This window comes from Ixodes scapularis, unplaced genomic scaffold, assembly GCF_016920785.2.
Source record: "Ixodes scapularis isolate PalLabHiFi unplaced genomic scaffold, ASM1692078v2 PGA_scaffold2__306_contigs__length_199485367, whole genome shotgun sequence".
Taxonomy (NCBI): Eukaryota; Metazoa; Arthropoda; class Arachnida; order Ixodida; family Ixodidae; genus Ixodes; species Ixodes scapularis.
Window position 1 is genome coordinate 28,967,500 of NW_024609857.1, and position 21,905 is coordinate 28,989,404.

Sequence of the window (21,905 nt, forward strand, 5' to 3'; positions counted from 1 at the left end):
TCATAACATCGCTTCGCTTACGCGGTTTAGAAGTTGATTTGCGCTGCATGCGACCATGCAAGGTGGAGGATCTTATGTCCCCATTATTAGCCGTGGTTTCTTTTGCCTCCTGTCATTTTGATTGCTGTGGATGCAGATATCTGAAACAGCGTATAGTTACGCTGAGACCTGCATTACAAAAACACCGGATTATCCTGCAAACGTAATTTGTCTACTAGCCTATGAGGCAGCACGCAATTGGCGGTGCACTTTGGAAACAAAGTCATGTGCATGCTTTTTCATCAGCAGCACTTGGTGCGATTGCCCTCGATCGCCCAGCTTCCGAATAGTGCTAACAGTTTTTTTACAGTACACTTTTATTCTTCAATAAACGTAACAAATACAGCTCAGGGAAAATAAAAGCTATCTTTGCAATAAAAGTAGACTGTTCAATTGATAAATATAGTATAGAAATGACTAGCTAAAATAATTATTGACAAGTTAGATAACGCTACTTTCCGTGGCGTACAATGTAGCTAATTTTTCTATTTGCGTTTTCTTTAGGCGTAAGTCCATGTTGCATTTGCGACGTAAGTATGCTATGAAAGTGCCGGTCGTTTCCCTGGGGAACTTTTGGACCACGTGGTATGCAGTGAAATGAGAAATGAAGCATCCCTTTGTCACATTACGTCAGCTATACCCGGTGATATTTTTTAATCAACTGGTTTCAGGAAAACTGGGGGCTCATGTCATGTTGATGCACTCTTCATGTGTGTCGTGCGACTCGGCGGACATTACATGGGTGAATAACCGTGGCAACATCTTTTTAAGTAATTAAAATCCGTAAATTTACTTTTTTTTATTATTGCTGTTTTAGAGGCAGTCGTTATTGGAGCCTAACACAATCAAAACTATTCACGAAACAGCAAGGGGCTTTAAGATATTTATTTATCAAATTTCGCACTTTTTCCCTCGATTCAAGAACCACGCGCGGCAGGGGCGGGCAAAGTGGAGAGTGAAATTAGCAGTTTTGACATGGCATATCGGTGATGGCATGTCTGTTTGTGTTAGCGAGAACTTCTCATACTGGAGTTCTATGCATTATTTAATTTTCTAGTCAAGTTACAACCCTCATAAAGTGCTGTCGCATTCAGCATGAACGAAGTTGCACTCTTTTGAAAGCGTGCCTTTGGTGGATGCTCCAGCATCATACTTCCAACGGTTCAACTGAAGGGAATACGTAAGAATAGCATCCCGCGCTCTGTCCAGTGCGCTGTTTTTAATCAGGCGACGAACGGCAGAGTTTTAGCTATGAATAACCCAAAACTCGTCACCTTTTTGCAAATTGTTTCAGTTGGACCAGAGTTTATTCATAGCCCCTTAAAAATTGAAAATTCAACATGGTCAGTTACACTGCCAATTAAAGAAGCTAATTAGACAACGTACTGTGACGTTGATTTACTCATCTAATGTCCACCGAACCCCACAAATATTCTGTGAAAACGGCATCGGCCTATCTATCGCGTTTTTAGTGTGTTGATGTTAAAAATCGCACTATATATCTATATATATACCCGTTATTATAATTTGAGTACACCGACTGCAAGCACTGAAAGTAGACCTTTAGTATACTTAAGTGCACTTTCGGTATACTGATTTTGAACTACTTCTTACCGTGGGCACTACGATTCTACTACATGTACTAGTTTTGTACGGACGAGTATACTTTCAGTCCACCGCCATTTTTACTGGAAGTATACTTTAAGCACGCTTAAAGTATACAATCAGTACAACGACCGCACTGAAAGTATACTTTTAGTATACTTCAGTACACTTCGAGTGTACTGATTTTGAACGACTTTTCGCTAAGTGTTTTTTCTTCGCTCGAACCGCTGTTGTCCCCTTCAATAGCACTTGTGGCGGCTGATTTGTGCTTACGTGGTCCGTATTTACCCGTGGAGTGAGCCTCTCCAGCGCGACAGCACCTTGCAATGTGCCCGATCCGTCTGCAGCGATAGCACGTCGCGTGCCGTAGCCTGCATGACTCGGCGTTGTGCGAATCGCTTCCGCAGCGCGAGCACGCCAGCTTGAGTGTCGTTTTGCGGGGATGGCGGGCTGCTCGGCGAACGTGGTCTGGCGTGACCGCGTTGACGTCTGCCTCCGAAGAAGGAGACGGCTTCATGGCTGCCGAATTCGCTGCGGCGGCTTCAGCAGCAAGGACGAAATCTTCAGCGGTCTTTAGGGTTAAATCCCGCTTGGCAAGTAAAAGCTTCTGAACTTCTTTGTTAGCAATGCCGCAAACGATGCGGTCGCGTAGCAGCCGGTCACAAGAGGCACCGAAGTTGCAGTGCTCAGCTAAGCGGCGAATCGCCACAATGAAATCTTGAACTGTTTCACCCTGTTCTTGGCTCCGGTTGAAGAACTTAAAACTTTCAGCGATTTCATTTTGCTTGGGGGCGTAGTATGTACCCAGTCGTTGTATCATTTCAGAATAGCTGAGCTTGTTGACTGTTTCAGGCGAGCATGATGCTTCAAGCACTTCAATGCACATCGATCTTAATGCCGAGACGAGTAAGGCCCGTTTCTGTGCGGCTTCTGTCACCGAATTTCCCTCGAAAAACGCCTCCAGACGAGTCAAGTAAGATGTCCACTTATCTGTAGCTTCGTTGAAGAGGGGCACCGCGTAGTTCATGCTGCCGCTCGCACGCAGAGCGGGCTCAGGTGGCCTCGTCGCCAGTGTAGTGAAGACGCATGGGTCCAGCCAAAGAACGTTTATTCGTAATTGGGAGGTCTTCTTATGGGCAGAGGGAGGGGGAAAAGATTGGCAAGAGAAAGAAAACAGAACAACAGCGCACCGACTTGTGCGCTGCGTATTCGCTTCCTTGCACATACCATATTACTATCAAAGTGCGAAAAGTATATGGGTGTTTTTATCACAATTCAGGCACGGTTTTAGGATCGATTCTTTGATTTTTACAAAGATATATACTTTTTGGGTCTATTCTTGTAATAAAAAATAACGCAACCGTCAAGCTTGGTAGAATTTGTTTTCCTCTTTTTATGTTATTCACTACTGAAAAGGCCGAGGCCAGAACTGATGTTTCTCTCACTTGTCGAGGATTGCAAGTTGGACCGCTCGCTATTTTGTCACTTCTCAAGCAATTCCACTAGGACAATTCTCTGACACTTTCAAGAGAGATTTTATTATGCTGTATGAAACAAACAAACAATCTTGTATTTTAAGATAATCAAAAAAAAATCTGACGATCTCCTATTGATAATATTCGGCAATGTTTTGCAAGTCTTTACATCAGACCGATTTTAAGTATTTTATTAACCTTGATATCACCAGAGAGCTCAAATATAGCTATTTTTATTTCATATATTTTCGATATGATATGTAGAAATTAAATTATGTTATATACATTGGCTTCATTTTTTATGAATACCACGGTGTGATCTTGATAATATTACGATATATAAATACAATATTTAGTATTTCGTATTTATAACCAGAAATTCATTTTTTAAATGAGCGTTGGAAAACGGCAAGGTTTGTTGCGGAGTAAAATTACTTTCATCTCGAGTTGCGCGCTATACCAAGTGCTTTCAAGCTTAGGTCCTAAGTATTAATTTGAGGTAATTATTTATATTAACGCCATACTATTTCCCAGAACATCACCTATACGACGACGCTACAACACTTTCCAGTTTCAATTGCAGTAGTATACAAACAAATTTGGTTTTCTAAATATTTGTTCATTCAAATATACAGCGTGTCCCCCAAGATATTTGAGATATTTCCACGGCAAAAAGAAACTACTCATCACCTAACTTTTATTCTTCGCCCTAATGTAGCGCTAGCGGTTTGAACTGTATGCCAGGGTTTTAGCACTAACCGTTATTTTTTGTTTATTTTAATAGGAAAACAGGATCGATATTCTCCCGTTTTCAGAATCTGGCGCCATATAGAGCTTTATGTACTCGAGAGCTCTGCCGGCCATTTTCCCATTGAAAATTTCGGAAAATCCCATATAACTGGTGAATGAAGTGATGGTGAGTGGTGAAACTTCGGCATCCGTTTTGGACCGCTAGCGTTTCATTTGGGCAGAGAATGAGCGTCCGAGAATTCGTAAGTTATTTTTCAGCCTGAAATATACCCTGTAATTTTGTTTTGGGGGGACAATAGATTTCATTTTATACATATATTAATGAATGTATACATACTGAAAGGGTTAGGGTTGATCTTTTTGGTGCTATCAGGTTCTTAAAATACCCCCTATAGAGGTCACATGTAGAAACTTGCCAGAATTTTCCCAAAATAATTGGTTTATGCGCACATTGTGCGCAAAGTGTTGTTTATGCTGTATGATAAATTGTATAATGCAGCCTTATATTATATGCACGCGTTTGCGTTCATGTGTTTTACCGTATGTATTACTATTATATTTATTATGTATGCTATCCCTCCTGCTTGGGCTCATGTGGGGCCTGCAGTATATGTAGGTAAATAAATAAATAAAAAAGGAATTGACTTTTTTTAAAGCAATTTTAAAATGTTTACCATTTCGTCGTTTACCCCGAGACTGTTTTTTTTTTTAGAAGAGCAGAAGTAACAGAAAAACAGACAGGTCTCAATTTCTGCTCTTCTAAAAACCCCCCAGTCTCAGGGTAAACGACGAAATGGTTGACTTCCACCAGCTAGCCTGTACTTTGACTCTTTTCTCGTTAAAATGTTTCCTTTTTTTATTAAGCGTCATAAAATCTATTTTGGAAGTGCCACATAAGAGTTCAGTGCAGCACAATGAGAAGTGAAAGAATGCAGAGTGGTCAAACTTGCGATCTCCGACAGGTGGAAGAAACATCAGTTTTCGCCTTTGCTGCTTCGATGATCACTAACTTCAAAGCAAAAGAACCCAGCAAACTTGTCGTTTGCGTGGTCGTTCATTCAAAAAATTCCCCCAGACCGGTGCTTTTTAACTTAAATTTGGATTTATCCGAATTAAGATAAATATTCCATCAACTAAATTGTCTTGTGACAATTTCAAGGTTAGAAACATTACCTGCTAACATAATTATGCGGGATACCAGGGCACTTGGGGCAAACAAGTTATGATCGATGCGTCGAAAAGCCTTGCTCGGAATTTCGCACTTTTTCAACTTCCCCCTCTCTCCACGCACGCTAAGCCTAATGGCCCATACAAGACTTCTTATCTTTGTTTCATTTTTTTTTTTTTTTTTTTTGTAAATGAAAAAGTGCATGCACTCTGGGCAAATTCAGTCTTCCCTTAATTTAACGCCGGGAGTATTCACTGGCGGCCATAGCTGTGTGCGCGAATGCTGAGCGCGTGCTGATGGCGAGGTCCCACAGTTCTTTTGGAACCTGCATTCCACACCATGAAGAGTGCTGGTCTTAGCAGCCTATTGATGTGAGCTCGTTCTGAGCATGCGCTCTAAACAGCAGCCACAAATATGTCATCCAGTTAATACTCCCTATTCGTGGGCCTACTGGTCCAAGTGTGTGGTGAAACCTTGACTCCCCAATCGTTGTTCAGTTATCTACCTATCTTGAATGAAACTCAACTATTTGTTCAACAATGGCGGCGTGTAAGTACGGCAGGTTTAGGGAAATGTCACGCTAAATCTTTATGAGGTCGAAGTTTCATTGGCGCAGCACTGCATGCGAGAACCGGCTTTTCCGCGTCGCCATGTATCTCCCATGGCGAAGTTCCTAACGGTGTATTCAGACGACGCGGATTTCTTCCACAGAGAGAAGCAAACGTCATCGCGCGTCGAGGTCACGTGCGCCCCATCACAGATGCTTGCTAATCCCCGTACTCCACCTGGAGCGGAGGATTGCCACATCGTTACCGCGAGAAAAGATGATGACGTTGAACGACATGTTCGATGCATTCTTAAACCAACATAGTGAAAGTTGACAGTCTGAGCCTGCTCTTGTGGCGTACAAGGATGACGGAGATTTTCTCCAGGTAGAGGAATATACCTTACCGTGTTTCGATGTCATGTTGGTCACGTCACGGACGCTTGTTAATTCCCGTACACTGCAGGGAGCCGAGGACAAACTGCTCCCTTCCTACTAATTGCCCCATCGCACGGCAACAAATGAACATGACGTCAAACGAAGACTTCAATTTGTTTATGATGTGTGTGTAACGCCTGGTGGATGCGTGAAGCCGCTGCATTCTTAAACCAACAACGTAAAAGTTGAGAATCCGACGCTGCTCATATTTCCGGCAACGAACGAAAAAAGAATCCCAATGTTAGACTGTCAACCTTGGCGCTGTTGGTGTAAGAAGGCGATGACTCCAAACTTCTACCATTCTTTTTACACACAGTATCGAACTCGTCGTTCGACGTCATGGCATTTTCACGTCGGAGTGGTGGGACGATCCCCAACTCTCAGTGGAGTGGCGTAATTCGGGGATTAGCAAGCGGCGCACGTGACCTCAAAATGTAATGACTTCTGCTCCTTTCTGCGTAGAAAGCCTTCGTTGTGCGAATACACCGTAATTTGTTGTAGGGTGTTTAGGCAACGGAAATTTAAACTACCCCATGAAGCGCCTTGTGTCTCAGATGTGGGCGATAAATTGAGCACGCCGGTACCATGCACATCCATATCGAAACGGGCGGCGGTGCGCTTCGAGTTGACGATTCCTGAATTCTGCGGCGCAGTTTTTCCCTCCGCGTTATTGTCCTTTTGCGTTTAGGTTTGAACTGAACTGAGATAATAAGCAAGCACTTGCCTCGTTCAGCAGTTGTTAGAACCATGGCTAGAGTGAACAGGTGCGATACCTTGGGGCCTTTGCACGGGGAGTGGTTGCTCCCTGCGGCCAGAACTCGAAGATTCGTTGTAACCATACCCTTTTTACAGCCTTTAGTTCCATCTGAGAGGCACGTTCACCTCACCATGTTGGCCTCTTTGCTCCGGGATTGAGTTGGAGAAGTGTCTGGAGTAATTAGACACACAGATCATGAGGCCCCCTTCCTGCAAGGACTTGTGAGGAACACCTCTTCTTCTTCGTCTCCCCAAGAAACGAGTTTCTTTGACAAGCGTTTAATTATTGTAAGCTGAAACATAATTCTATCGGCGTACTACAGTTATTTCAGATAAACATGTTGGCACATACTTTCAACAGCAGTGATCGGGGAAAGGTTGCTCGGGATGACTAAGGCAGTGTTGGGCAAGGTAGTGTGATCGCACCCCCTTGCGGCTAAAAAGTTTCATTGCTCTTAGGCGAGAGTGAAGGCCGCAAAGAAAGCCGCTCTCTTGCCCAGCCATAGAATAACTTGGCAGGGCAGCACTGGTCATCTCGCTTTAATTTTATTTCGCAACACTGATTACGGGCACTTGTAAGAACGAAAGAAAAGCGCGCGAGGAAACTTCGCAAGTTGTGGTCCTGGCTGCTTATCATTAGTTGCAAAGGAAAATAGCCATGGTGGCTATAAAAAGCAGAGTGGAAGCTTAGGGTAGTCGAATTAACTAACATCGTCAAAGTTGATTGTATTACATTAATATTACTTCAATAAGTGCAAAATATTAATAAAAGAAACGACTACCTAGGGTAGGTTTAGCCTATTGTGAAAAGCTTTGAATTGCGCACTTCAAGGGAAAGGGTTTCGTTATACCCTTTTTCCGATTGCAAATTTCAGTCGCAACAACTGACGTTTTGTTACGTGATGTAACAACAAGCCAGTTGTTGCGTTACTTGAGATAACAGAAAGTGAGACAGCCAGCCGCTAGAATGGGTAGAACAAAATAACCCTGAGAAAACTTTTTGAGCCTAACGCTGTTTTGTTTAGAACTCAATAACCTGTCTCGCGACCACAAAATGAAGTGAAGCATACCAAATGAGCGAAAAAGGAAGAAGTTCAGTCACGGCTGCGCCCATGCACCTCTGCTTAGAATCGTCCATATGTCAAGCACAAAATTAGTGCCAACCTAGAAATTTTCCTGAATATTTTTTTTTTTTTTTCAGTTTTGGTTGCAACTTAACAGATGGCACAATCGGCAATAAAAACTCCCAAAAACCTGCTATTGCGGTCTTCGGTGACTTTAGACGACACTGAGCAATGTTTACTGAATCAGACGCTGCCAATTTTTATATGCAATAATAATTCATCTTGTATACACTGACATTATCTTTCAAGCAATAAAAAATGTATAGTAAAGTTATTTTTTTCTATGAAATGAAGGTGTATTTCTCTGGTGCCCAGCATTTTTTTTTTCCAGGAACACTAACTGCCGAACTCGAAAAAAAGGCCACGATATACGAACGAGCATATATTTAATTTTGTCTGCCAGAAGTTCGGATACCTTGTGTTGAAAACTAGTGGCGGTGCATTTGTACTACGAAACAATATTTGCCTATTTATGGCATTTTTATTGATATTCATGCGAGTCTCATAACAGGCATTGGGTATCAATCCTAATGCCAATTGGCACACCTTTTGCGGATACACCCATTAATAACTGTTACAAGTTTCAGACGTAAAATAGATTGGGAATTTACTCACATGAAACCTATTTTGCAAGCAAAATAGCTCTCAATTTAAAATGAAAATGAAAATAGGGCCACGATATCCACAGCAAGCACTCTTTATCTACACCTCTTAAAAATTTGAACCAATCCTATCTAACATTAAACTCTGCCCCTTTGTACTACACCAAACCATGTACGGCCAAAAACGTCACTTTTTACGTGTTTGCAGCGAGCAGTATTTCTAATACATTCCTATACTTTTTATATCAAAATAAAACCTATTTCCCATTTCATATGTTCTCATGCAACAAATATTTTTAGGAAGCAACCAAGCGTTATAATTACGATTCCAACACTTGCTTATCTCGTCATTTTTATGGCCGCCGTGGGACCTCAGCCTTACGGTCTGCAGGCACCAGGCTGTGTGCACTGAACATGCCTCTCTGAAGCGCATGGACTGTACGTGCTTTGTGTCGTTTTCGGCGCACCGATTCATACTGAATAACCCGACCAGATAATTTTTAAAATGGGACTGGCAGCACTTTTTTTTTTCGATCCGCGCTCGCAAATTAGTGAGTTCTCGTTCGCGCAAGACTTTCTATTAACGCATACGTTGTCTGCTTAGACTTATTCCAATGCTCCCAACATCGAACACGATGTTTTGCTGATGAGCGACGAGGCTTAGTTACAAAGACTGCAAGCGAGCGACTCCAGGGCGACGAGCGAAGTTTACTAGGAATCTATAGACTCCTTTCAAAATATCTGGCAACGGTAAAAATGCGCTAAACGAGTGCCGCAACATTGGGCGGCCGACACCATCTTGCAGGGTTGTTCCGGACGCCCGGACGCGCGTGCGGCTGTAGGTGCTCCTCTCTCCAACGACACTTTCTTATTTACCTCGCTCCTGCATGGCTACAAGCGGGGTTTTCCCCATCACTGGTTGGGTAACCGACATCTCCTAACTTCCAGCTGTGAAAGACAACGAAGTGGAACGTTTCTACGAGAGTCGATCGGAATCGGTGCGTTGCTTCGAGAGAAGTTACAATTTCCTTGTGGAGGGGTTTGACATCTCGTCGTCCGCGAAGGCAAACTACGCGAGAAAAAGGTAAGAGCACCATCAGTGATATTGCAAAATTCGACAGGCTTTGATTCGCATAGGTGTCACTCGCTGAGAAAAGCAACCCGCCAGCGATCGTCGAACAGATATCGCTGAGGTTCTCGCCGATCGTTGGCTGTGCGTATTTTGTACCACGAAAAAAATATTTTTATGGGGGCAGGCAGGCCGAACACAGACGTTCACTTTCTTTGTTGCTGCCTCAAATAAGTACATTGCGCTACGCTAGTCGTACTGACTAGCAGTGTACTACTACTAGCGATTGCAAAATGTAATTGCTCTTTCGTGCTGCTTCGCGCTCTTTAACCCCATTTTGCACGCTGCGGTTCTTCTCCAAAATAACGTGATCCCTGTCGCTTTTCGACTCAAATCGCAGTCATTTTCACGCCGCGATGCGATGGGAGCATTCGCGACAGCAACTTGTGAACATCACCGGCGTCAAAATGTTATAGATTATTACTATGTTTTTTTTAAAAATACAGCATGATGGCTTCTTTGACACAGTTTATTCTTCAAAATGTGTCTGCAAATAAGTGCATGTTTTCTTCTTTTTTTTGTGCACTTCATACATGTCATTTTTTGCATGAAAAGGATCATGAAATTCCTATTTTGTTCAGTGCAGGAACATGCTTCGTAAAGGCATCCTGCTTTCAGAGCAAGAAAAAGAACTCCCTTCCGTACACCGTGATGGCGGCTCAACATCTCCGGCACGATTGAACATGGCCACTGCGACTGTCCAGCAGGGAAGGTTGCCTGCAACCACCTGATGGGAGTCCTTCGAACCTTAGCACTGCTGCAGAGCAAGGGATTTTCTCAGGCACCACAGCAGCTGTCCTGCACTGCACTGACCTCCCACAGCAGTGGAGGGTTCCAAGAGGGGACCACATCAGGGGGACGTCGATACAGTCCGTTGACTGGAGGAGTGTTAGGCAAGGGGGCTTGGACACCCCAACAACAAGTCGACTCTATGACAGTAGGGTCGAACCCCGCAACCAGGAGGAACAGGATGCGGCTAGTAAGCGTTTTGCTCAAGCCCTCGCCAACCTGGATGGTACTGCAGAGTTCGGTGCAAGTTTGCTGGGGGAAACCGGGCAGGTTTTCAAAGAAACGAAGTTTGGTATGTCGTTGGAACGTGCACCACTCACCTATCAGCAACCACTCTTCCCCTCCGGCTTCGAAGTACGCACTAACATCTACAACGAGAATGCCTCATCCCGTCTGTGTGCACCATGTGACTACAACTTCTTTGCGGATAGCGAGTCTTGGGTTGTCCCTCCCTGTTTCAGAGCGTCGGGTTCTTGCAGCATTGGCTTCGCTCGTACATGAAATGAAATCACGGACATGCGCGGATGTAAAGCTTCGCACGCAGCTGTGGGATAGCAAGAAAGCTACACCCTTGAGCAGCATTGCATCACCACATCACCCACGGAGTGTGGAAAGTATCAGTCAGTGATACTGTGTAGTCTCCTCCCTAGCTTGTGGGCTAAGGGCCGCCCGGTTGTCCGCTCTCGCATCGACAACCGGGCGGCCAGCTCATAACACTTTCACTCTTCGTCGTGAGACTCCCGGCGTGTCGGCTTTCACACCGACACCCGGGCGCCCAGCTCACACCGTTCGCGGTCTTGAGACTCCCGGCGTGCCTGCTGTTGCAGTGACACCCGGGCGGCCAGCTCACAACACTCTCCGTCATGAGACTCCCGGCGTGTCGGCTTTCACACCGACACCCGGGCGCCCAGCTCACACCGTTCGCGGTCTTGAGACTCCCGGCGTGTCTGCTCTCGCATCGTCAACCGGGCGGCCAGCTCATAACACTTTCACTCTTCGTCGTGAGACTCCCGGCGTGTCGGCTTTCACACCGACACCCGGGCGCCCAGCTCACACCGTTCGCGGTCTTGAGACTCCCGGCGTGCCTGCTGTTGCAGTGACACCCGGGCGGCCAGCTCACAACACTCTCCGTCATGAGACTCCCGGCGTGTCGGCTTTCACACCGACACCCGGGCGCCCAGCTCACACCGGTCGCGGTCTTGAGACTCCCGGCGTGCCTGCTGTTGCAGTGACACCCGGGCGGCCAGCTCATAACACTCTCCGTCATGAGACTCCCGGCGTGTCGGCTTTCACACCGACACCCGGGCGCCCAGCTCACACCGTTCGCGGTCTTGAGACTCCCGGCGTGCCTGCTGTTGCAGTGACACCCGGGCGGCCAGCTCACAACACTCTCCGTCATGAGACTCCCGGCGCGTCGGCTTTCACACCGACACCCGGGCGCCCAGCTCACACCGTTCGCGGTCTTGAGACTCCCGGCGTGCCTGCTGTTGCAGTGACACCCGGGCGGCCAGCTCATAACACTCTCCGTCATGAGACTCCCGGCGTGTCGGCTTTCACACCGACACCCGGGCGCCCAGCTCACACCGTTCGCGGTCTTGAGACTCCCGGCGCGCCTGCTGTTGCAGTGACACCCGGGCGGCCAGCTCACAACACTCTCCGTCATGAGACTCTCGGCGTGTCGGCTTTCACACCGACACCCGGGCGCCCAGCTCACACCGTTCGCGGTCTTGAGACTCCCGGCGTGTCTGCTCTCGCATCGACAACCGGGCGGCCAGCTCATAACACTTTCACTCTTCGTCGTGAGACTCCCGGCGTGTCGGCTTTCACACCGACACCCGGGCGCCCAGCTCACACCGTTCGCGGTCTTGAGACTCCCGGCGTGCCTGCTGTTGCAGTGACACCCGGGCGGCCAGCTCACAACACTCCGTCATGAGACTCCCGGCGTGTCGGCTTTCACACCGACACCCGGGCGCCCAGCTCACACCGTTCGCGGTCTTGAGACTCCCGGCGTGCCTGCCGTTGCAGTGACACCCGGGCGGCCAGCTCACAACACTCTTCGCCGTGAGACTCCCGGCGTGTCGGCTTTCACACCGACACCCGGGCGCCCAGCTCACACCGTTCGCGGTCTTGAGACTCCCGGCGCGCCTGCTGTTGCAGTGACACCCGGGCGGCCAGCTCACAACACTCTCCGTCATGAGACTCTCGGCGTGTCGGCTTTCACACCGACACCCGGGCGCCCAGCTCACACCGTTCGCGGTCTTGAGACTCCCGGCGTGTCTGCTCTCGCATCGACAACCGGGCGGCCAGCTCATAACACTTTCACTCTTCGTCGTGAGACTCCCGGCGTGTCGGCTTTCACACCGACACCCGGGCGCCCAGCTCACACCGTTCGCGGTCTTGAGACTCCCGGCGTGCCTGCTGTTGCAGTGACACCCGGGCGGCCAGCTCACAACACTCCGTCATGAGACTCCCGGCGTGTCGGCTTTCACACCGACACCCGGGCGCCCAGCTCACACCGTTCGCGGTCTTGAGACTCCCGGCGTGCCTGCTGTTGCAGTGACACCCGGGCGGCCAGCTCATAACACTCTTCGCCGTGAGACTCCCGGCGTGTCGGCTTTCACACCGACACCCGGGCGCCCAGCTCACACCGTTCGCGGTCTTGAGACTCCCGGCGTGCCTGCTGTTGCAGTGACACCCGGGCGGCCAGCTCACAACACTCTCCGTCATGAGACTCCCGGCGTGTCGGCTTTCACACCGACACCTGGGCGCCCAGCTCACACCGTTCGCGGTCTTGAGACTCCCGGCGTGCCTGCTGTTGCAGTGACACCCGGGCGGCCAGCTCATAACACTCTCCGTCATGAGACTCCCGGCGTGTCGGCTTTCACACCGACACCCGGGCGCCCAGCTCACACCGTTCGCGGTCTTGAGACTCCCGGCGTGCCTGCTGTTGCAGTGACACCCGGGCGGCCAGCTCACAACACTCTCCGTCATGAGACTCCCGGCGTGTCGGCTTTCACACCGACACCCGCGCGCCCAGCTCACACCGTTCGCGGTCTTGAGACTCCCGGCGTGCCTGCTGTTGCAGTGACACCCTGGCGGCCAGCTCACAACACTCTCCGTCATGAGACTCCCGGCGTGTCGGCTTTCACACCGACACCCGGGCGCCCAGCTCACACCGTTCGCGGTCTTGAGACTCCCGGCGTGCCTGCAGTTGCAGTGACACCCGGGCGGCCAGCTCACAACACTCTCCGTCATGACACTCCCGGCGTGTCGGCTTTCACACCGACACCCGGGTGCCCAGCTCACACCGTTCGCGGTCTTGAGACTCCCGGCGTGCCTGCTGTTGCAGTGACACCCGGGCGGCCAGCTCACAACACTCCCCGTCATGAGACTCCCGGCGTGTCGGCTTTCACACCGACACCCGGGCGCCCAGCTCACACCATTCGCGGTCTTGAGACTCCCGGCGTGCCTGCTGTTGCAGTGACACCCGGGCGGCCAGCTCACAATACTCCCCGTCATGAGGCTCCCGGCGTGTCGGCTTTCACACTGACACCCGGGCGCCCAGCTCACACCGTTCGCGGTCTTGAGACTCCCGGCGTGCCTGCTGTTGCAGTGACACCCGGGCGGCCAGCTCATAACACTCTTCGCCGTGAGACTCCCGGCGTGTCGGCTTTCACACCGACACCCGGGCGCCCAGCTCACACCGTTCGCGGTCTTGAGACTCCCGGCGTGCCTGCTGTTGCAGTGACACCCGGGCGGCCAGCTCATAACACTCTTCGCCGTGAGACTCCCGGCGTGTCGGCTTTCACACCGACACCCGGGCGCCCAGCTCACACCGTTCGCGGTCTTGAGACTCCCGGCGTGCCTGCTGTTGCAGTGACACCCGGGCGGCCAGCTCACAACACTCTCCGTCATGAGACTCCCGGCGTGTCGGCTTTCACACCGACACCTGGGCGCCCAGCTCACACCGTTCGCGGTCTTGAGACTCCCGGCGTGCCTGCTGTTGCAGTGACACCCGGGCGGCCAGCTCATAACACTCTCCGTCATGAGACTCCCGGCGTGTCGGCTTTCACACCGACACCCGGGCGCCCAGCTCACACCGTTCGCGGTCTTGAGACTCCCGGCGTGCCTGCTGTTGCAGTGACACCCGGGCGGCCAGCTCACAACACTCTCCGTCATGAGACTCCCGGCGTGTCGGCTTTCACACCGACACCCGCGCGCCCAGCTCACACCGTTCGCGGTCTTGAGACTCCCGGCGTGCCTGCTGTTGCAGTGACACCCTGGCGGCCAGCTCACAACACTCTCCGTCATGAGACTCCCGGCGTGTCGGCTTTCACACCGACACCCGGGCGCCCAGCTCACACCGTTCGCGGTCTTGAGACTCCCGGCGTGCCTGCAGTTGCAGTGACACCCGGGCGGCCAGCTCACAACACTCTCCGTCATGACACTCCCGGCGTGTCGGCTTTCACACCGACACCCGGGTGCCCAGCTCACACCGTTCGCGGTCTTGAGACTCCCGGCGTGCCTGCTGTTGCAGTGACACCCGGGCGGCCAGCTCACAACACTCCCCGTCATGAGACTCCCGGCGTGTCGGCTTTCACACCGACACCCGGGCGCCCAGCTCACACCATTCGCGGTCTTGAGACTCCCGGCGTGCCTGCTGTTGCAGTGACACCCGGGCGGCCAGCTCACAATACTCCCCGTCATGAGGCTCCCGGCGTGTCGGCTTTCACACTGACACCCGGGCGCCCAGCTCACACCGTTCGCGGTCTTGAGACTCCCGGCGTGCCTGCTGTTGCAGTGACACCCGGGCGGCCAGCTCATAACACTCTTCGCCGTGAGACTCCCGGCGTGTCGGCTTTCACACCGACACCCGGGCGCCCAGCTCACACCGTTCGCGGTCTTGAGACTCCCGGCGTGCCTGCTGTTGCAGTGACACCCGGGCGGCCAGCTCATAACACTCTTCGCCGTGAGACTCCCGGCGTGTCGGCTTTCACACCGACACCCGGGCGCCCAGCTCACACCGTTCGCGGTCTTGAGACTCCCGGCGTGCCTGCTGTTGCAGTGACACCCGGGCGGCCAGCTCACAACACTCTCCGTCATGAGACTCCCGGCGTGTCGGCTTTCACACCGACACCCGGGCGCCCAGCTCACACCGTTCGCGGTCTTGAGACTCCCGGCGTGCCTGCTGTTGCAGTGACACCCGGGCGGCCAGCTCATAACACTCTCCGTCATGAGACTCCCGGCGTGTCGGCTTTCACACCGACACCCGGGCGCCCAGCTCACACCGTTCGCGGTCTTGAGACTCCCGGCGTGCCTGCTGTTGCAGTGACACCCTGGCGGCCAGCTCACAACACTCCCCGTCATGAGACTCCCGGCGTGTCGGCTTTCACACCGACACCCGGGCGCCCAGCTCACACCGTTCGCGGTCTTGAGACTCCCGGCGTGCCTGCTGTTGCAGTGACACCCGGGCGGCCAGCTCATAACACTCTTCGCCGTGAGACTCCCGGCGTGTCGGCTTTCACACCGACACCCGGGCGCCCAGCTCACACCGTTCGCGGTCTTGAGACTCCCGGCGTGCCTGCTGTTGCAGTGACACCCGGGCGGCCAGCTCACAACACTCTCCGTCATGAGACCCCCGCCGTGTCGGCTTTCACACCGACACCCGGGCGCCCAGCTCACACCGTTCGCGGTCTTGAGACTCCCGGCGTGCCTGCTGTTGCAGTGACACCCGGGCGGCCAGCTCATAACACTCTCCGTCATGAGACTCCCGGCGTGTCGGCTTTCACACCGACACCCGGGCGCCCAGCTCATACCGTTCGCGGTCTTGAGACTCCCGGCGTGCCTGCTGTTGCAGTGATACCCGGGCGGCCAGCTCACAACACTCTCCGTCATGAGACTCCCGGCGTGTCGGCTTTCACACCGACACCCGGGCGCCCAGCTCACACCGTTCGCGGTCTTGAGACTCCCGGCGTGCCTGCTGTTGCAGTGACACCCTGGCGGCCAGCTCACAACACTCTCCGTCATGAGACTCCCGGCGTGTCGGCTTTCACACCGACACCCGGGCGCCCAGCTCACACCGTTCGCGGTCTTGAGACTCCCGGCGTGCCTGCTGTTGCAGTGACACCCGGGCGGCCAGCTCACAACACTCTCCGTCATGACACTCCCGGCGTGTCGGCTTTCACACCGACACCCGGGCGCCCAGCTCACACCGTTCGCGGTCTTGAGACTCCCGGCGTGCCTGCTGTTGCAGTGACACCCGGGCGGCCAGCTCACAACACTCCCCGTCATGAGACTCCCGGCGTGTCGGCTTTCACACCGACACCCGGGCGCCCAGCTCACACCGTTCGCGGTCTTGAGACTCCCGGCGTGCCTGCTGTTGCAGTGACACCCTGGCGGCCAGCTCACAACACTCCCCGTCATGAGACTCCCGGCGTGTCGGCTTTCACACCGACACCCGGGCGCCCAGCTCACACCGTTCGCGGTCTTGAGACTCCCGGCGTGCCTGCTGTTGCAGTGACACCCGGGCGGCCAGCTCACAACACTCTCCGTCATGAGACTCCCGGCGTGTCGGCTTTCACACCGACACCCGGGCGCCCAGCTCACACCATTCGCGGTCTTGAGACTCCCGGCGTGCCTGCTGTTGCAGTGACACCCGGGCGGCCAGCTCATAACACTCTTCGCCGTGAGACTCCCGGCGTGTCGGCTTTCACACCGACACCCGGGCGCCCAGCTCACACCGTTCGCGGTCTTGAGACTCCCGGCGTGCCTGCTGTTGCAGTGACACCCGGGCGGCCAGCTCATAACACTCTCCGTCATGAGACTCCCGGCGTGTCGGCTTTCACACCGACACCCGGGCGCCCAGCTCACACCGTTCGCGGTCTTGAGACTCCCGGCGTGCCTGCTGTTGCAGTGACACCCTGGCGGCCAGCTCACAACACTCCCCGTCATGAGACTCCCGGCGTGTCGGCTTTCACACCGACACCCGGGCGCCCAGCTCACACCGTTCGCGGTCTTGAGACTCCCGGCGTGCCTGCTGTTGCAGTGACACCCGGGCGGCCAGCTCATAACACTCTTCGCCGTGAGACTCCCGGCGTGTCGGCTTTCACACCGACACCCGGGCGCCCAGCTCACACCGTTCGCGGTCTTGAGACTCCCGGCGTGCCTGCTGTTGCAGTGACACCCGGGCGGCCAGCTCACAACACTCTCCGTCATGAGACTCCCGGCGCGTGTCGGCTTTCACACCGACACCCGGGCGCCCAGCTCACACCGTTCGCGGTCTTGAGACTCCCGGCGTGCCTGCTGTTGCAGTGACACCCGGGCGGCCAGCTCATAACACTCTTCGCCGTGAGACTCCCGGCGTGTCGGCTTTCACACCGACACCCGGGCGCCCAGCTCACACCGTTCGCGGTCTTGAGACTCCCGGCGTGCCTGCTGTTGCAGTGACACCCGGGCGGCCAGCTCATAACACTCTCCGTCATGAGACTCCCGGCGTGTCGGCTTTCACACCGACACCCGGGCGCCCAGCTCACACCGTTCGCGGTCTTGAGACTCCCGGCGTGCCTGCTGTTGCAGTGACACCCTGGCGGCCAGCTCACAACACTCCCCGTCATGAGACTCCCGGCGTGTCGGCTTTCACACCGACACCCGGGCGCCCAGCTCACACCGTTCGCGGTCTTGAGACTCCCGGCGTGCCTGCTGTTGCAGTGACACCCGGGCGGCCAGCTCATAACACTCTTCGCCGTGAGACTCCCGGCGTGTCGGCTTTCACACCGACACCCGGGCGCCCAGCTCACACCGTTCGCGGTCTTGAGACTCCCGGCGTGCCTGCTGTTGCAGTGACACCCGGGCGGCCAGCTCACAACACTCTCCGTCATGAGACTCCCGGCGCGTGTCGGCTTTCACACCGACACCCGGGCGCCCAGCTCACACCGTTCGCGGTCTTGAGACTCCCGGCGTGCCTGCTGTTGCAGTGACACCGGGGCGGCCAGCTCATAACACTCTCCGTCATGAGACTCCCGGCGTGTCGGCTTTCACACCGACACCCGGGCGCCCAGCTCACACCGTTCGCGGTCTTGAGACTCCCGGCGTGCCTGCTGTTGCAGTGACACCCGGGCGGCCAGCTCACAACACTCTCCGTCATGAGACTCCCGGCGTGTCGGCTTTCACACCGACACCCGGGCGCCCAGCTCACACCGTTCGCGGTCTTGAGACTCCCGGCGTGCCTGCTGTTGCAGTGACACCCTGGCGGCCAGCTCACAACACTCTCCGTCATGAGACTCCCGGCGTGTCGGCTTTCACACCGACACCCGGGCGCCCAGCTCACACCGTTCGCGGTCTTGAGACTCCCGGCGTGCCTGCTGTTGCAGTGACACCCGGGCGGCCAGCTCACAACACTCTCCGTCATGACACTCCCGGCGTGTCGGCTTTCACACCGACACCCGGGCGCCCAGCTCACACCGTTCGCGGTCTTGAGACTCCCGGCGTGCCTGCTGTTGCAGTGACACCCGGGCGGCCAGCTCACAACACTCCCCGTCATGAGACTCCCGGCGTGTCGGCTTTCACACCGACACCCGGGCGCCCAGCTCACACCATTCGCGGTCTTGAGACTCCCGGCGTGCCTGCTGTTGCAGTGACACCCGGGCGGCCAGCTCACAATACTCCCCGTCATGAGACTCCCGGCGTGTCGGCTTTCACACCGACACCCGGGCGCCCAGCTCACACCGTTCGCGGTCTTGAGACTCCCGGCGTGCCTGCTGTTGCAGTGACACCCGGGCGGCCAGCTAACAACATTCTCGGTCATGAGACTCCCGGCGCGTCTGCCTTTGCAGTGATCCCCGGGCGAACAGCTTCCACTGTTCCCGGTCCTACGCTACCCGAAGCAACTGCATTTGAGTTGGACCCTAATGCGATTCCCTTTCAGCCAAAGGCCGGCCCGATCCCCAGCGTCAGAGCCGCTTTGAAGTTCTCAACACCAAGGATGGTCGCTCTGGATGGCCGGCCGCTAATGGACTCGCACCAGTCGACGGGGGTAGGAACAACCTCACTAAACGAGGAACCGACAGTGCTCATCCCAGCTGTGAGTAGAATCGAATCTACACCCAAGTCTCTTGAACCTCGTATGACTGTGAATGTACTAGGTATACCAGTAGCCGCTCTTTTAGATACTGGAGCAAACATATCGCTTATTGGGGATGCTGTATTTGCGGAATGTAACAAGAGAAAGATACATCTTCGGTCAGCAAACGTGAAATTGCAAGTAGCATCGGGGTCCGTACTGCCTGCTGTGGGCGCAGTCAGGTTACGAATTTCCTTTCATGGTAGAAAACGAAGACAACGGTTCGTATACCTCCCAGAACTGCCGGTGCCTATGATCCTGGGTAGAGATTTTATTGCAGCGGAGCGGGTTTTGCTCGACTTTGCCCAAGCGGGATATTGGTTGGGTGGCGAAACGAAATTAACGCCGTTTACCAGACGGCAGGATTGTATTCGCGGCCAAGCGTTCCCGTTAAACTTTGCCGGGCAGATGCCTTTACTTCCAGACAGCGTGCTCAAAGCCGTGCAAAAGTGTTCCGGTGAAGACAAACAGAAGCAGCTCCAGCAACTGCTGGAACCCTTCTCGCCGATGTTCACGGAAAGACCTGGGAAAACCGATCTCCAACAGCACCGCATTGAAACCAAGGATGCACCTCCCCGGAGGTGCAATCCGAGACCCATAAGTGCTCACAAGCGCGAACTTCTTGATGCGGCGCTATTAGAAATGATCGACACAGGCGCAGTACGTCAGTCAAAAAGCCCATGGGCTTCCCCGGTAGTCCTTGCTCCAAAGAAGGACGGCACAGCAAGGCTTTGTGTTGATTACAGGCGCCTAAATGAAGTGTCAGTCAGAGACAGTTACCCGTTTCCTAGTATTTCCTCAGTAATGTATGCCCTTGGAAACGCGACTGTTTTCACAACCCTCGATTGCAGCCGCGGATTTCTTCAAATCGAAGTTTATCCGGCTGATGTAAAGAAGATCGCATTCATTTGCCATAGGGGGTTGTTCGAATTCACTCGCCTTCCCTATGGTTTGTCCAACTCTCCCGCCAGCTTTCAACGCCTAATGGACGCTGTCCTCGGTGACGCGAAGTACGAGTTTGCGATGGCGTACATGGATGACGTAGTGGTCTTTTCACGAACATTCGAGGAGCATCTCGTGCACCTTCAGATCATACTCGAACGAATGCGTCAAGCCGGCCTTACGATTCATCCAGATAAAGTCCAGTTGGCATCGCCTGTAATCAACCTTCTCGGATTTGTTGTGGATAACGGAACGCTGCGGCCGAATGAAGATAAGTTGCGCGCAATAACGGAGTACCCACCCCCTTATGACGTCAAAAGCCTACAGAGATATCTCGGGATGATTGCGTTTTATAGAGATTTTATTCCGCAATGCGCTGAGATAACTGAACCTCTGAACCGATTGCTCCGCAAAAAAACGAAATGGTGCTGGGGGCAAGAGCAGCAAACCGCATTCGCGTGTCTTTCAAGGGCTGTGTCTGAAAACGCGTGTTTAAACCTGCCCGACTTGAATCGTCCGTTCGTCTTGCAGACCGACGCAAGCGATTACGGATTAGGAGCAGTCCTTCTGCAGGAACATGACAGCGTTCTTCGTCCCGTAGCTTTCGCCAGTCATACGTTAACCGGAGCGGAGCGAAACTACTCAACAACCGAAAAAGAGTGCCTGGCAATTATTTTTGCGCTTAAGAAGTTTGACATGTACCTTGACGGCGCTTCGTTTAGCATTCAAACTGACCACATGGCTCTCTCGTGGCTCAAACGGCTTCAAAACCCTGCAGGACGACTCGCTCGATGGGCCCTTTCGCTCCAGCGCTACAAATACACAATCGAGTACAAGCGTGGAGTGGCTAACCACGTTGCAGATGCGTTGTCCCGTGCTCCACTTCTCGGGCAGGAAATGCAGGTGGATCCCGACTTGGTGGCACTGGCCAATGCGGCGCCCATCACACCAGAGTCGCGGTGGGGAACCCTGGTGAGCAGAGAGGAGCTCCGAGCGGCCCAGCTGTCCGATGGACTTTGTCAGAAGGTGATGCACCAGCTGGCAGAAGAAAACTCAACCGACGCTGGGAATCCCAGAGACTTGGACTCATACCTGCTTAGCAGCGACGGCATCCTGCTGCGATACATCCGCCAGGCGGACGATGGGTCCAGCGGCCCGCCATTCCGGTCTGTAATACCACGTAAACTGCGTAAGTCATTTATAAGATATCTGCATGATCCCGCCTTGGCAGGCCACAGCAGTGGGAGCAAAACTTACGAAAAGTTGTCCTGAATTGCAACGTGGCCAGGTATGAGGCAGGATGTGATGAGGTACGCTCGTAGCTGCCCGGTTTGTCAGAAGGCAAAACCCCGAGGTGGCCAACCTCCAGGTTTAATGCAGTCGGTCGAAAGCAAGAACCCCTGGGAGTGTGTTGCCTGCGACGTTG